The sequence below is a fragment of the Protopterus annectens genome, chromosome 5.part1 (genome assembly GCF_019279795.1).
Source record: "Protopterus annectens isolate FY-2018-M chromosome 5.part1, PAN1.0, whole genome shotgun sequence".
Classification (NCBI taxonomy): domain Eukaryota; kingdom Metazoa; phylum Chordata; order Ceratodontiformes; family Protopteridae; genus Protopterus; species Protopterus annectens.
Window position 1 is genome coordinate 293,486,393 of NC_056736.1, and position 15,835 is coordinate 293,502,227.

Sequence of the window (15,835 nt, forward strand, 5' to 3'; positions counted from 1 at the left end):
TTCATGTTATTTCATTACTTATTATTAAATACAGTTAAAACTTTTATGGTGGCTGGTCATTTTAGAAAGTAGTTAATCTCTGACAGTGCTTATATTTATTTGTTGACACTGTTTGGGCCACTCCTAAAGGCCTAGCTGTCTTGGTCAACTACTAACATTTGTATTAGTATTAATATTACACAGTATAACTGGCCATCCTTTGTTAAGGGCCTTAGAGTAGTTGATTGCGTAAACATGGCTAAAACTGCATATCCCAGACAAAGACATCTTACCCCAGGCTACAATATACTACACCTAGACAGAAATAAAAAAAAGGTTGAGGTGTGGCCATCATGTTCTCTAACCACCTAACTGTAACCCCTCTCAGTATTCCCACCCCCTCTGTCTCTCCAGCCGAACTTCTACTTGACACCTGTAGAATAAACAACCATAACCTAATCACTATAGCAGCTATCTCCATACCCCCAGGGGATAATATCCCAATACTGGAAAAAATTCTCTCCTGGCTTTCACAATCCTCCCCTAATGAAACTAGTGTCATAGCCGATGTTAACATTAATTGGCTATCCCTCTCCTCTGACATTCCTAGCACACATTAATATATGGTTTCTCCCAACTAATCACCACTCCCACTCACACAAACACACCTACAAACACCTTCTCTGTACTTGACTGGATACTTGTCTCTAATCCTCAGAAGTATCACTTTCATGAACCTCTGCCTGACTTCCTCAGTGATCACTGCCCAATCAAAGTTCTTTGATACTCTCCACATCATAACAGATCGCACAGGTATATACAATGCTGTTAACTCTCTAATTTTTATCCCAACATCCTTACTAATCATCTCTCAGCTATAAACTTCCTTCCTCAAGTACCTACCGCTCGACAATGCAGTACTTAAAATTCAATTCTATATTCCTCAACACTCTCAACTCCCTAGCCCCCCCCCCTACGTACAGTTAAGAGTTAAATCTGTTATATCTCCCTGGCTTTCCAAACCACATGCACCTTAATGCAAAAAAGAGACCAAGCTTGGTGAACATGGTCCAAAACCAAACTCCCTCCCACTTCCAGCACTATAAAGAACAATGCAACCTCACAAAAAAACACAATCAAAGACAATACAAAATTCTATAGCAATCCACCACCCTCACACTCATCTAACCCCCGAAAAAATTCTGGTACTTATCAACCAAATTCTCCACCCAGTTAAACCCTCATCTCCCAATCCATGCCCTAACAACACTCCCCAAGAAACAGCTTCTAACTGCAATTCATACTTCACTGACACCATCAGCAAACTCTCACCCCAAGCCAACTCTGGCTCCATTGTCAACATCTCACCAGAACCTCAAACATCCCCCTACCTGCTCGGGCCTACTCCTTGGAACCTGCCTCTAACAACTATGTTAAATCCTTGTTTCTGAAGCTAAAACTCTGCTCTCCTTCTGTAGATAATTTGCCACCAATCTTTCTTCAGAAGGCTGCTAACTCTCTTGCCTTCCGCACTGGCATTCTCATTAACCACTCCATCACCGAATCTAATGTTCCTACCATCTGGAAACAATTGTATAGTATCCCCATCCATAAAGGTGGCAACTCATCTGAATTTGCAAACTTTAGGCCAATCGTATCCTATCCCCTCTTTCCAAACTATTAGAGAAATGTTTTCAAAAGCAAATCCTCCACCACTTCCTACATGAAAACTTACTCACCCCCACACAACATGGCTTTCGCCCAAAACACAGCACCTCCACTGCCCTCATATCCTTCTTAAACACTATTTTCCATGCCAGAATAATAACAACCTCACCTCTTGCCTATTCCTTGACCTCTAAAGCATTTGACACAATTTCCCACCCTCTGCTTCTAGCCAAACTCTCTGAACTCAAGCTATCTCCCTCAACTATCTCCTGGTTTGCTAGTTACCTCTCTGATCAACTTCAATCAGTAAAATCGCTCAATACTACTTCCCCTGCCTTACCTGTCACAATGGGTGTACCTCAAGGCTCTATTCTTGGCCTCATTACTATTTAACATTTTTACCAACAGACTGTCTACATACTGCTCCCAGTCTTCTCTCGTGCAATATGCTGATGACGCCACCATCACCATAGTCGACTCCTTCTCAGATCTAACCACCTCACACAACAATCCTTCTTATCTATACAAAACTGGCTTATTAAGAATCATCTAATATTAAATCCACCCAAAAAACAAAACCCCTGCTTTTCACTCCCAAAACTTTGATCATGGAAAGCCCTCATTCTCTGTCTGTTCCCTTAATAATATACCCATCTGTGCTGAGCCTTCCACAAAGCTTCTGGGGGTCATCATAGATGACCAACTCAAATTTGATCTACATGTCTCCAACAACATCAAAAAAACCCACCATAAACGTGGACGTTACAGAAACAAAACCTTTCTCTCCACCAGATCAAAAATCTCCCTTACCCACGCTTACCTTCTTCCAAGCCTAGTCTATGGCTCACAAGTCCTCACTAACCTTCAGATCAATCTCCTGTCAAAATTAGAAACCACATACAACAAAACTGCATGATTTGATGCAGATCTTTCTTACCAATCTTACCACTGCCTTGCCCTTAAAAGTTTAAACTGGCTAGAATTCCATCAACTGCTTCTTTCTCAACTTCAAATCATTCATGCTCTACTACACCAACTCTCCTTCTGCGCTGATCTTCCTTCTCTTGTCTCTCGCTATACCTCCACTAGGGCTCTCTAAAGCACTGAACAAAACCTCCTCAAAGTCTATAAACCCAGACACAAAATAGGGAAAACCTATACAGCTACTCCCCTGCCCAATCTTAGAACAAATTTCCTTTAGACATCAGGAATATTAAGCACCCAAAAAAATTCAAGACTGCTACCAAAAACTTTCTAAATAGTACTTGGATCTGCTACTATAATTACCCACCATGACACTTCCACTGCTCTCAGCTTAATTCTTACCAAACCCTCCTGACTTTCCTGTCACAGTTAATCTCTGGTTGCACTTCAACATTTCCAATACTACCTCTCTAATGAAACTTTCAACTTACTAAAATTTGAGCTCAACTTAAGTAATCCTCATACCAACCCCTCCTATTCTTGTAAGGGTATTCCTCATACCCACAGCTGACCCACAATTTCTGTGGTCTTATTGCTTGTTTCTGTTGGAAAATTTGTACACAATTTCTACTTGTATATAATGAATATCATGTTGTGCTTCTAGCTCTTTTTATCTTAATGCTTTTTTATATTTTGATGTATCATTATATTTAACATTTAGACTAAGACTTTGTATATCTTAATGTATCACTATACTTACTACTGTATATGTTTGTAACTACTTGCGGAGCTTTTCTCCCCAGGCCGCCACTGAAAAAGGGCTTTCGCCCAGTTGGACTAACCCGGTCATCAAATGTCAAATAAACAAATAAATAACCGAGTTATCAGAAGTGCATACTGTGCATGTTTGTGCAGTGTTATAGTAAAGCTATTTCACAAAGCACAGCAATTGCAAGGCATATTTCACAGAATACAGCCATTATAGAACTTATTTCACTAAGTACAATATTTCAAAGAGTTTACAGTGCATTTGAATGTTATTACAAGCTCACAGCACAGTCTGTTCAGACATAATTACAAGGCCATATTTTCAGTGTGTTTATGGATACTTTATAGGCATGGCAGATGGATTTCGAAAACCCAGTGCACTTGTGTTTGACAGTAATATTGCTGAGAACTGGAGAGTGTTTGAGCAAGAGTACAATATTTTCATACAAGCTGCATTTTCTGATAAAGATGACCGTAAAAAGGCATTTATTCTACTTAATTTAATTTACATTTGTTTACCAGGAAAGTCCAACTGGGCTAGAAGCCCATTTTCAGCGGAGGCTCGGAGAGAAAAGCTCCACAGAAATATAAGCAAAATACAATAATTAGATAGTACAATAATATACATATAGTAAAATGTAGAATATACATCAACTAGTTAGTCTATACAAGGAAGTATTGAATACAGTTTTCTAGTAGATACACGTTCAAAAAGAAAAACACACAAGCATTTCAGCAAAGATCACTGAGAAAAAATAAAATTAGAACTGTGCACATATTAAACAATAGTTATGAACAAATGAGATTTCATATATATATATATAAAATTAGTTTTTTGAGTAGTAATAACACCGAGGAGAGAATGAAAATGAGGTAAGGGGTGGACAGTGTGATGACAGAGTTACAGATATCTTGTCAGTCAGGTTTGGTGCAGGAGCAATGTCAGTTTTTGGATAGATGTTCAAACAGTAGTTGTTTGAAACTGGTAGATTCAACAGTGTTTTGGAGGGTGTGGGGTAGATACTTCCATAATTTGGGTATTTGATTTGATAACAGGGCTTCACTGTGAGTGTTGTTAGCTTTGTTTACTGTGAGAAAGTTTCTGTCTGCAGATCTCAGACTTCGTGGGCACGATTAGAGAACAACAGGTTCTTTGGGGGATGGGCAGTTGTCAGAATGGAAGATGATACTGTGTATGAATTTAAGTTGGAAAAGATGGAGGAGGTTTGGTAGCTCTAGCCAATTTAATTTATGTAGAACAATGCAATGGTGGATTTGGTGGGGAAGGCTGGCTGCAAAGTGGGCTATTTTGTTATAGCAAGTTTCCAATTTGGTTAAATCTGATTTTTTTATGTTGGTAAAGCGGTAGAAAGCATAAAGGAGCGTAGAGAGAAGGAAGGTTCTGCATATGGCTAGTCTGGTATTGTCAGTGAGGAATGGCTTGCTTCTGTACAGTGAGCCAATTTTGACGTGGACTTTTTTAATTGTGATGGCTATGTGGTAAGTCAAATCTGAGTTTGTTGTCGATAGTCACACCAAGGAGTTCTGTATGCTCAACTGGTTAGATGACTGTGTTGTTTGCTGACAGAATGGTGAAAGGAGGGGTGGTAGGTGGTTGTTTACTACTGGTAAATAGCATTAACTGTGTCTTTTTGGGGTTGAGGATTAGTTGTGCTTTACTTAGATATGTTTCAATATCATTAAAAGCTTGTTGAGCTACTATCTGAGGTCTGGTAAGGTATCTGCTGAGCAGATTGAAGATGAATCGTCCGCATACTGAACTACTTTAGCATGTGCTGTGGATGAGGCTACATCATTAGAGAAGATAGTGAAAAGAAGGGGCCCAGTATGGATCTCTGGGGGACTCTGACTGAGACAGGCAGAAGTGGTGAGAGTTTGGATTTCCATCGTACTGCTTGCTGTCTGTCAGAAAGATAGCGTAGGAACCAGGAGAGTGAAGTCTTTGATAGGTTTAGTGAGGCAAGAGTATTAAGGAGTTTCTGATGGGAGACGGTGTTGAATGCTTTTGACATGTCTAAGAAGAATGATGCCACTTGCTGGTTTGCAATTCTGAGTTGGTTGAGGGTGTTAGAGAAATTAATTAGGGCTGTGGTTGTGCTGTGTTTCGGTCTGAAACCATGTTGGGAGGGAGAGATAAGGTTGTGAGAGAGCAGGTATTGTAGTAATTGAGCGTGCATACATTTTTCCACAATTTTGACACGGGGAAAGGACGGCTATGGGTCTGTAATTGGGCCATTGGGTAATTTAGCTGGGTCAGAAGCCATAGAAAGGGAATGCTCATTTGTCTATATACCATCTATATATGCTGGAGAAGGGTAAAACCATTATACTGTTGTACAGGCTGAGTTAAGGGAGGACCCAGATTGCTTAAAACATACATTTAGAGAAATGTGTAACCTCCAGACAAATGTTACAATGGAAAGGCACCTGTTTTATACAAGGGATCAAAAGCCTGGTGAAACTTTTGCAGCACATCTAACTGACTTGAGAAACAAAGCTAAAATGTGCAAATTTGGTGATTTAAGGGATGAGTTGTTAAAAAACAGACTTCTGTGTGGTATACAAGATAATGCTGTGAGAAAGATTTTGCTTTGTGACAATGATTTAACTTTGAAGAAGGCCACTGAGATTTGTCAAATTTACTAGCTCACAGAAAAACACACAAATATGCTTACAAATGAGAGCAGCTCTAGACGGTACAATGACAAAGCTCATGCTGACAGTAAGTAACACATTATTAAAAGAAACACGCCCAAGCACATGGCAGATGTAACCCCTGCAGCACTCGCTGTTAATTCCCAGAACTTTCTAGCAAATTCCAGAGTTTACAAAGTCTCAGTGAGTGAAATATGAGTGAGTCAGCAAACTCAAAGCACTGGTCCCAATCTAGTTTCATTGACAACTGTCGTAATTGTGGTGGTAATCATGAATCTAAAAGGGAAAAGTGTTTAGCTTTTGGTCAACAATGCCATAAATGGAATCATTTCAAAAGATTTTTTAAATCAAAAGGCCCACATTCTTTTATTCAAAGGGAACATTTTAAGAAACGAGTTTTTCAGTTGGACAGTGGCAAGCCTACACTTTATGTTGACGGTGTGTTAGCACTTCATGAAACGGTCAATGCAGTATACTTAAGGGCAACAAATGAAGTATTTTGTATTGTTCGGATAAATGGAAAACCCATAGAGCTCAAAGTTGATACAGGTTCCAAGTGCAATGTTATGGCAGCAGAAACATTTGCTAAAGTATGTAAAGGTGAAAGGCTTGATATGACAAGGTGTGCAAAGCTTGTTGCTTATGCAGGTGAAGAAATTCCAACCAAAGGCTCAGTAGTACTTTCAAGTTACCCTGCTAGGAGAAGCTACAACTTATTTTAAGTGGTCAAGAGGCATGTACAGTCATTATTAGGGCTCAGAGACAGTTTGAAAATGGGGCTGCTTTCATTTAATAAGGAAGTCCACCACGTTAGCTTAAAAGACCACTACTCTAATTTCACCCAGTACATTTTTTCTACGTATGCTGATCTGTTTAAAGACAAACTAGGCAAACTTTCAGTTGTGTACTCCATGAAGTTAGACCCAGATGTTAGTCCAGTTATCAGGTCAGCATGAAAAGTTCCATTAGCCATTCAGGACAAGAGTTAAAGCTAAGGTAGATAAAATGGTGCAACAAGGTGCGATCTGTCCAGTTGAAACTCCAGCTGAATGGGTGTCTTCCACGGTGATAGCTCATAAGAAAAGCTCAGAGGACATCAGAATATATATTGATCCACAAGATTTGAACAAAGCGCTAAAAAGACCTCATCATCCAATGCGCAAAGTCAAAGAAGTTGCAGCTTTGATGCCAAATGCCACTACTTTTTCTGTCTTAGATGCAAAGAGTTCATTGTGGCAAATTCAGCTTGACAAAAAATCATCATTGCTCACTACGTTCAGTACTCCAGTTGTCAAGTACAGGTTTTTGAGAATGCTACTTGGGATAAATTCTGCAAGTGAAGTCTTTCAACGAGCAATAGAGCAATTTTTTTTGGGAGGGGGTATCCCTGTGCTATTATAGTAGATGACATTCTAGAAGGTTGTGATGAAGCCGAACATGACAGAAACCTTAGAAAAGTTCTGGAAAGGGCGCGTCAAGTGAATCTTACGCTCAATGCACAGAAATGCAAGTTTAAGGTAGAAGAAGTTACTTATGTTAGTCATTTATTTATGAGTACAGGCCTATGACCAGACCCTTCAAATCAAGCAGCCATTCTCGAGATGCCAGCACCACACAATGTTCAAGCCCTGCAACATTTTCTTGGCATGGTCAACTACTTAGGCAAGTTCATTCTAGACTCGAGCCAACTATCAGGATCACTCAGAGAGCTGACACGTAAAAATGTACCCTGGTCTTGGTTAGAGCAACACCAAAGAGCATTCGAAGTCCTGAAAAAGAGAATTGCTAGTCCACCAACACTCAGATACTATGATGTTCACATGCCAGTAACACTTTACTGTGATGCTTCCAAATTTGGTTTAGGTGCAGTCATTCTACAAGAGGATCAACCTGTTGCCTGCACATTGAGAACTCTTACCCCAACTGAGATGCAGTATGCCCAAATTGAGAAAAAGCTTTTGGCAATTGTGTTTGCATGTTCGAAGTTCCAAGATTATATTTATGGTAAACCGATCCAGATTGAAACAGACCACCAACCATTAGTCACAATCTTGAGAAAACCTATGCATTCAGCTCCAGCCAGACTGCAACACATGATGCTGAGATTGCAAAAGTACAATTTCAATCTTGTCTACAAGAAAGGCAAACTTCTTTATCCTGCTGATACATTGTCCAGATCACCCAGAAATACCACAGAACAGCATGAGAATGAGAACCTTGATTTTGAAGTCATGGAAGTGAGAAATATTTCTTCCATATGTCTTGATGAGCTGAGAGATCACACAGCCACAGATCCAGTTTTACAAAAGCTCAACCACTTTATCACTCAAGGATGGCAGTCAAAGCAATCTAGTTTACCTCAAGAAGTGCAACCTTATTTTCCATACAGATATGAGATTTTGGCTGACAAGGGTATCATAAGGAAAGGTCCGAAAGTAATTGTTCCAAAGTCCTTGCAACCAGAGTACATTACTGTTTTGAACTGTGGTCACCCATGAACCGAATCTACCAAAAGAAGGGTGAGAGACCTAGTATTTTGGCCTTCTATGTTACAAGCCATTGAGAGAGCACTTTTATCTTGTTCAGTGTGTAACAGTACTAAACCAAATCAACAGAAGGAACCACTTCAGCTTAACCAAATTCCAGAACTACCTTGGTCGACAATAGTCACAGACATTTTCGAGTGGAATGGTCAACATTATTTGGTATTAGTAGACTCTTACTCCAATTGTTTTGAGATTGACCTACTTCCCAACCTAGTATCTAGTACTGTCATTACTAAGATGAACCGTCATTTTGCAGTCCATTTTAGTCCACACAAAGTTATTTCTGACAATGGCACGCACTTTACAAGCCAACAATTCAAAAGATTTGCTGAAGAATGGAACTTAACTCATGTCACAAGTAGTCCAGGGCACCCACAGTCAAATGGTTTGGCAGAATGTGCAGTTCAAAGTGCAAAACAGTTACTTGAGAAGTCAAAACGAGATAATAGTGATGTCCTGAATCTCTTGAATCTCAGAAATGTTCTTCATGATAAACATCTTGGTTCACCTGCTCAGAGACTTCTCTTGAGACAAACCAGAACCACATTACCAATCAGTAATCAATTGCTGGTTCCATGTATCAAGAACAGAACAGTGAAAGCCAATCTGTTGAAGAAACACCTATCCCAGAAGTCCTATTACGATAAAACCAGCAAACCGCTCAATGCATTATGAGAGGTAGAAGTGGTATGAAAGGGATGCAAACATCAAAAGGTTACAATCGGATTGGCGTCATAAAGAATATTAGTCCAGAGCCAAAATCATATATTGTGGAATCAGAAGGAGCAACGTTAAGGCAGAATCGGAAGCATTTGAGATGGGTGTCTGAACCTATACCACAGCACACAGCCTGTGAGAGAGACTCTTTATCTCAGAGTGACTTGTCAGGTGCTCCAATTCCACAGGGAGTTCCAGAGGACATTCCTGTTCCTATGATGAATCCAGAAATTCCTGACACGAGTTCTGCACCGCAGACTGTCCCTGTTGCTAAATTTGGTCCAGATTGTTATGTTACGAGATAATGCTCGAATTTCTAAACCCTGATATGAAGCAACTTGGAGATGAACAGTGTGTTTTGTTTCCAATGTATATACTAATGCATGTCTATCTCTGACATTGTTTGTATATAGGGCAATCTTTTAAAGAGGGAGGATGTTGACCACTGTGTGTGTGTATATAAACCTTTAAGAGGCTATCCAAGGGCTTGCACAAGTGTATAAATACTGAGCACGTGCAAGCCTGACTGCCATTTTGTAGCAAGCAGTTGAGATGTAAGCATGCATGAATGTGAGGTTTGTCTGTTAACTAGTTTGTTCATATATTATGGTGCTGTTATCCATCCTGATGTGTTTCTGTGTATTAAAGCATCTGAACAAAACTCCAAGTCTTCTTGTTATATGTATTAGAGACGAACGAGCTACACACTGAAATGTAAAAACACTAAAATCAATGCAATATTCATTATTTTTAGTGTTTTTAGTTATTTTTAGAAATTCCATTTAGAAGCATCATGGATTACTATACTGACTTAAAGGCAATTTGACTGTAGTGATACTTATCATACTGGAAGACATGGAAACATGCCAGGCCATGCAATAAGAGGGAGGAGATTACGTGCTAGTTTTGGCCCCCGCCGTAGCTCTCCAACTCTCACTGAATTTCAGGGTTGTTCCTGATTTTGACTCAAATTTTAGCTCTGTCCCTCTTAATCGTTCCTAAAAGTGGTGATTTTTGGAGAAAAGTTGTTGCATTACTCTTAATAAATAATGACAATAATTAGGGTTATAGACTTCTTTTGGTTCAGAAAATGTACATTAATTCACATTTGCCTTATTCTGTTAATTCCTCAGGTTAATATAACATTTTAAAACTGTCCCTGATCATTTCTGGATTTGTCTCTGATTCTGCTGAGATGTGTCCCTGATTCTTTGAGAGCTATGGTAACTCCCCACCACTAAAACATGTTTGGGTAAGTGCCAAGGTAACTGAAATAGTGGAAATATTACAAGGCCAGAAAACAATCAGCAAATCCCTGTTCCGAAACTGTGGAAAGAAGTGCAGATCTCTAGTTGGTTTAATGGTAAAACCTTATGGAATAAATGCAGAAAGGAAAGTGACCTTTGTGCTAAACAGAAACAAGACACAAGGGAGTTTCTGTTAAGAAACATGGAAGTGCTTTCAAAATGACCTCCAGAGCAAGCCTAATTCAACATCATACTGAGACCATTACAAAAAATCCTTATGGAATACCATTAACTGAAAAAGGACTTACATAATTAGGTGTGACAGAGGATTAATCCTAACTTTGTATTATACAATGTATGACTATAGGAAGAGATTACCTATGCATCCGTATAAGGTTGTAGCAGACAGAAATACAAGCAAAACAAGGGGAGACAAAGATTGACATTTGGGTTAAAATTAGTAAATTGTGGGAGAATGAGGATTAAGCAGAAGTAGATAGCTAAGAAATATAATCAGTTAAATGTTTACAGTAGCAGAAGGGAAAGAGTAATAATCCCTATTTGGGAATTTAGTACAAAGTGGCTATCGCATTGTCAGAGGTACTGCAGCTTGCATTCTCTTCAGGATCAGATTTCACCTGGGTGTAGAGTAAGAGCAGAGTCAAGTGCCCTGCAGATGATGTTTTAGAAGACCTTTAAAGCATTTGTTTTCTGTAAGCCTTAACTCTAAGGCGATGGAGTTCCACAGTTTTGAGACACATTGAGAATAGAGTGAGTTTCCGGTGAGTTTTTTTGAATTAGTTATAGCTAGGAGAGATTTGTTACTACAGCAAGGTGTTCTGTTGTTGCTGTATGGCAGTAATATGCTTTTTAGAGAGGCTATCTGGCTTGTAGATAAGTTTGTGGGCAGTGGTGAGTTGAGAGTAGGTTAATTTGGAAGTTCTAGCCAATTTAGGTCCTTTAGGGCTGTGGAGTGGTAGGTTTTATGACATGAATAAATAGTAAATTTTGCTATTTTACTACAGCATGCATCAAACTAGGACTTGAGGGTATTTTTGAGATTAGCGAAGGCAGGGATGCGATGCATACAACAGACAGGAGTAGGTAGGCAGCTGCTATGGATTTTCTTGTGGATACTGTAAGATACTGATTTGCTCTATATAGGTAGCCTAGTTTTTTGTGTGCATTTTTGATAGGTGAATATGCTGGTCCATATTAATGGAGAGAGTCCTAAAGCCCCATTTCAAATATGCTGCCACTTACCTACATGATGTCATAACAAACTCTTGAGAACTGGAACTCACATCTAGCTAAGGTACAGGCTATACCAGACTTCTTGAAACAAGACAAGCTATCTGTCAATGCCTCCAAAAGCAAGTTAGGCATAACAGATGTAAAATACTTTGAATATGTAAAAGGTAGGGGGAATTTAGTCCTAGGAAGAAAAACTTGAACCAGTGAGAAAGTGGCCTTTTCCAGGCACTTAGAAGGAAGTGCAGGCACACCTCCATTACATATACATATCTATATACACACCCACACACACTCTTCGACTTTATGACTGGCATACCTCAAGGAGAAGTGAGATACGAATACTCAGACATACAGTGATCTCGGATTGAGTATATTTATATATTTATGTTCCCATTTTCACACATTCACAATCACTGTTCTGGGATATGCACTTAGCATTGCTGAATATAAACCTGTTACCACGGAGTATCTGTCACAGTTTTTTGTTATTACTAATATTTCTTTTGGTATTAGGTTCCATGACTTGCCTTTATATCTACCATAAATACATTCCAGGAACAGACTTTTAAAAAGAACCAGATCAGAAACTACCTACTACACCATACAGATGTAATTTCGGTATAACATATAAGTAAGAGAATACAGTGATAATTCCTGAAGTTTTTTTTAATAGTCCAAATTTTCCAGAGTTATGCTCTATCTAGTAAGGAAATTAACATTTTCATTTTGTTTCATGTGGCTTGTTCAAAGGTCATAATGAGCCATACCATTAATGTACAAAATGGTACAACTGGTCTCTATGCAGTGACTACATGTGCCCTTTACAATTACAAATGCTATGGAATAAGATTTTTTTTAGACAATGGCAGATACACACTGGTCAAAGTTTAAACGGCAGTCTACCATTGTCCTCAGATTCTTCTGAGGACAGTGTTTCAAATAGACAGTGATATGGACACAGTATTTTGTAACCTTGAAAACACTGACATTCCCTATTACTGTTACCCCAAGCAATGTCTGATGTTCATAATTTCAGAGATGAGCACTACATGCTGTACGGGATATACTAGTCTATAAATCACATTCAGCCATAGGTTCGTCCATTCATGGATATGATAAGTATTCCTAACCCCTGTCTTTCAGACCGACTTCAAGACAGATGCCAATTCATCTTCCTGTTCATATACAGTATCACTCTTTCTCAACTTTACTGACAAGGGATTTTTCATTAGTGGCCAAGATCCTCTTTGAAGAAAAAATACTATGCACCATTTTTATAAGTTCATAGGTTCACAGCTGTCCTTGCAGACTATTTTAAGACTATCTAATTTCCCTTGTTGTGCTTGAAATAACCTAGACTATTTGGATGTAGACTGGTCTTACCCATCTCATGGTTAATTATATATTACCTTAATAGGAATAACTGGGATCAAACCACAGACAAATTGAGGGGACCCGTGCATGGGATAAAGCATTTAGGAGCTGCCTCTGTCCATAAGTAGTACAGGGAGCAGTCCTGGGGTGCATTTTCTGTTTCCCATTCATAGATGTAAGATGTGCTTGAAAATGGACAGGGATGAACTTTGTTTTATGTGGACTGGGAGTTTGTTCCACAGCAGACGTATCCTCTGTGAAATCTACCTGCTCCTCCAATCTGTTCTGTTGATGTTGAAGAAGTTTAGATCATTAGACCAAGTATTCCTGATACCATCTGATGTCCAATTAATGGAAGCAAATGATCCTGCCCTTGCCCTAACCCACAGACGACAGAGTCAATGGTATTAGGGTGTCTCTGGCTTTTTCTATTTCTGTATCATTCTAGTGAAATGGAAGACAATGGATGATACCAAACTAACAATGTATTCACTGTGCAAGGTTTCAGAGAACATCTCTGTTGAGACACTGACAACTGGGCAGCAGTCCATGCTGACACAGGCAGCTGAATTACACCTAAAAAAAGATTTAATCAAACTGTTGTGACTCCAGCTACAGGGGTCTGGAAAAGTGACCAATAACATTGTTGCAGCTGCCCACATGTTTTTAAAGGACTTAACACTAGTCATGGATCATTTTCTTTGAGCAATAAAAGCTCCACATGCTCTCCCTCAAATGATGATATAACGTAAGAGTGGTAACAACCTAGATGAAATGAATTCCATTGAATAAGCAAGGGCAATCTGTAGTGACACTGTCATTAAAGATGTTAAAGGTGTTGTAGGTACTTGAAAGAGTTCAACTTGCCTATGACACCACAATCTACCCTAATGTTCAAATTCTCCCCAAGTAAAATAAAAAGTAGGTATATGAAAGAGTTCAGCTTGGCTTATTGCACCACAATCTACACTAATGGTCAAACTCTCCTCAAGTAAAATGAAAAGGAGATACTTCTATGGTGGAGTTGGGGGAATCTGCTACTTTACGTGTGCCGTTACTGGCATCTACCATAAACACTGCCCTTTACTAGAACAAAGTAGCCCTTCTTATATAGTTTTTCTCACAGATACAGCTGGACTTACTTTCCAAGTCCTCCATGTCCCTTTTTCCCTGCCATTCCTTCTCTTCATGCCTAGATTATTTGCTTTTCCTTGTCTGATTGTTGACCCACACTTAGAATAAAAATTCCTTGGAGGGGAAAGAATGAAGGAACAGGTCGACTTTTGCAAGCTTCTGCTGTTACCTTTGCCTTCCGTCTTGGAGAGGATTTTTTCCTGTAAGTAACTATTCAATATTTTGACACACCTCTTGATGCCTTAATGACATTTTTTAATGGAAAAGTAAGCATAAGTGTAACATTTGGCTTGAAGACAGAATAAGGGAAATTCACCTCCTACAAGAATACTTAATGCACAATGCAGTCCTGATCAAAAACTGAAACCAGTAAAAGTACAGTCAGTCAGTAGAACTGCTAATGGTATCATGTAAGAAGATAAAGTTGATAAAAGAAACAATTTTAAAGACCAACAAGCAAGAAAATAAATAAACCAATGCAATGAGTGCTATGATGAGTTCTAGTCCAAACAGGAAGATATACAGATGACTTTTAAGTACTCTGACATATCTTGTAACATAAACATTTTGAATAAGACAATTTTTTTCTTCTTAGACTACTCTATAGCCACGGGAAATTCTGGACATAGTAGTATGTTAATATTGCTCAAACTAACATTTTCAAGAATTTTCTTGGTGAACTCTAGCTGCTTCATACAATCACCAAAACTGTGTTTATTGCAACACTGTTCCGTTACTGCTGTCTTACTTTGTTTCACACTGTCACAATAGAAATCCTTCAAACACTGAGAGGGTAGTGAGTTAGAGAACTATCCTCTATTCATCTTCAGTGGTAAGAATTTTTATCATGTACTTCTGTTTCAGCTATGTGGTCTTTTACAATCTTCTTCTACATATTATGATCTACATTCAGTGGAAACAGCTGAATGTTGCTGTTACTATTCTGTTATGTGGAGTGTCTGTTCCAAGTTTTCTGAACTGTTTGCTATCTTTATCAATACTCCTTCTCCTTCCTTCACAACCAATGATTTCTTTGTTCTTCTGTCACAATGCTTCTTTTGAATGCCTTGTCTTTTCTTCAGTTCCTGACCTATCTCAGCATTAGCCCTTGGGTGAATCAATTCAACTTTTTTTGGTAGCGTTAACTTAAACCTTCTATCCATCAACAACTAAAAGGGTGGTAAATCTACTTCCTGCAATGGAGTTTTCTGGTATTCAAACAATGGTAAGCAACAACTCACATGATGACAATTCAGGTTTCTTGATGGTACTGTTAACTGAACAGCCCTTTCAGCATGACCTACTTTTGGGAAAAGTGAAGATCTGATGTGATGTGATGAAATTCCAGTCCTTTGAAAAGTTATGAAATTTGGTACTCCTGAACTAAGAATTATTACCAAAAACTAACTCTTCTAGTATGCCAATGTCTGCAGCAGATATTTGTCAGACAGTAATTACAGGTGAACAGAGAGTGTCCTTTATATGTGCTTTTTCTGTGAGTTTAAAGTAGAAGTCAACATAATTATGTGGTAATGACCTCTACTCTAC

General features: G+C 38.8%; 1 protein-coding gene across 18 annotated transcripts in view; it reads right to left on the reverse strand.

The window, feature by feature from the left end:
* MBNL2 (muscleblind like splicing regulator 2) overlaps positions 1 to 15,835 on the reverse strand; it is a 1,807,613-nt gene that overhangs the window by 91,288 nt on the left and 1,700,490 nt on the right. The gene's annotated exons all lie outside the window — the stretch shown is intronic.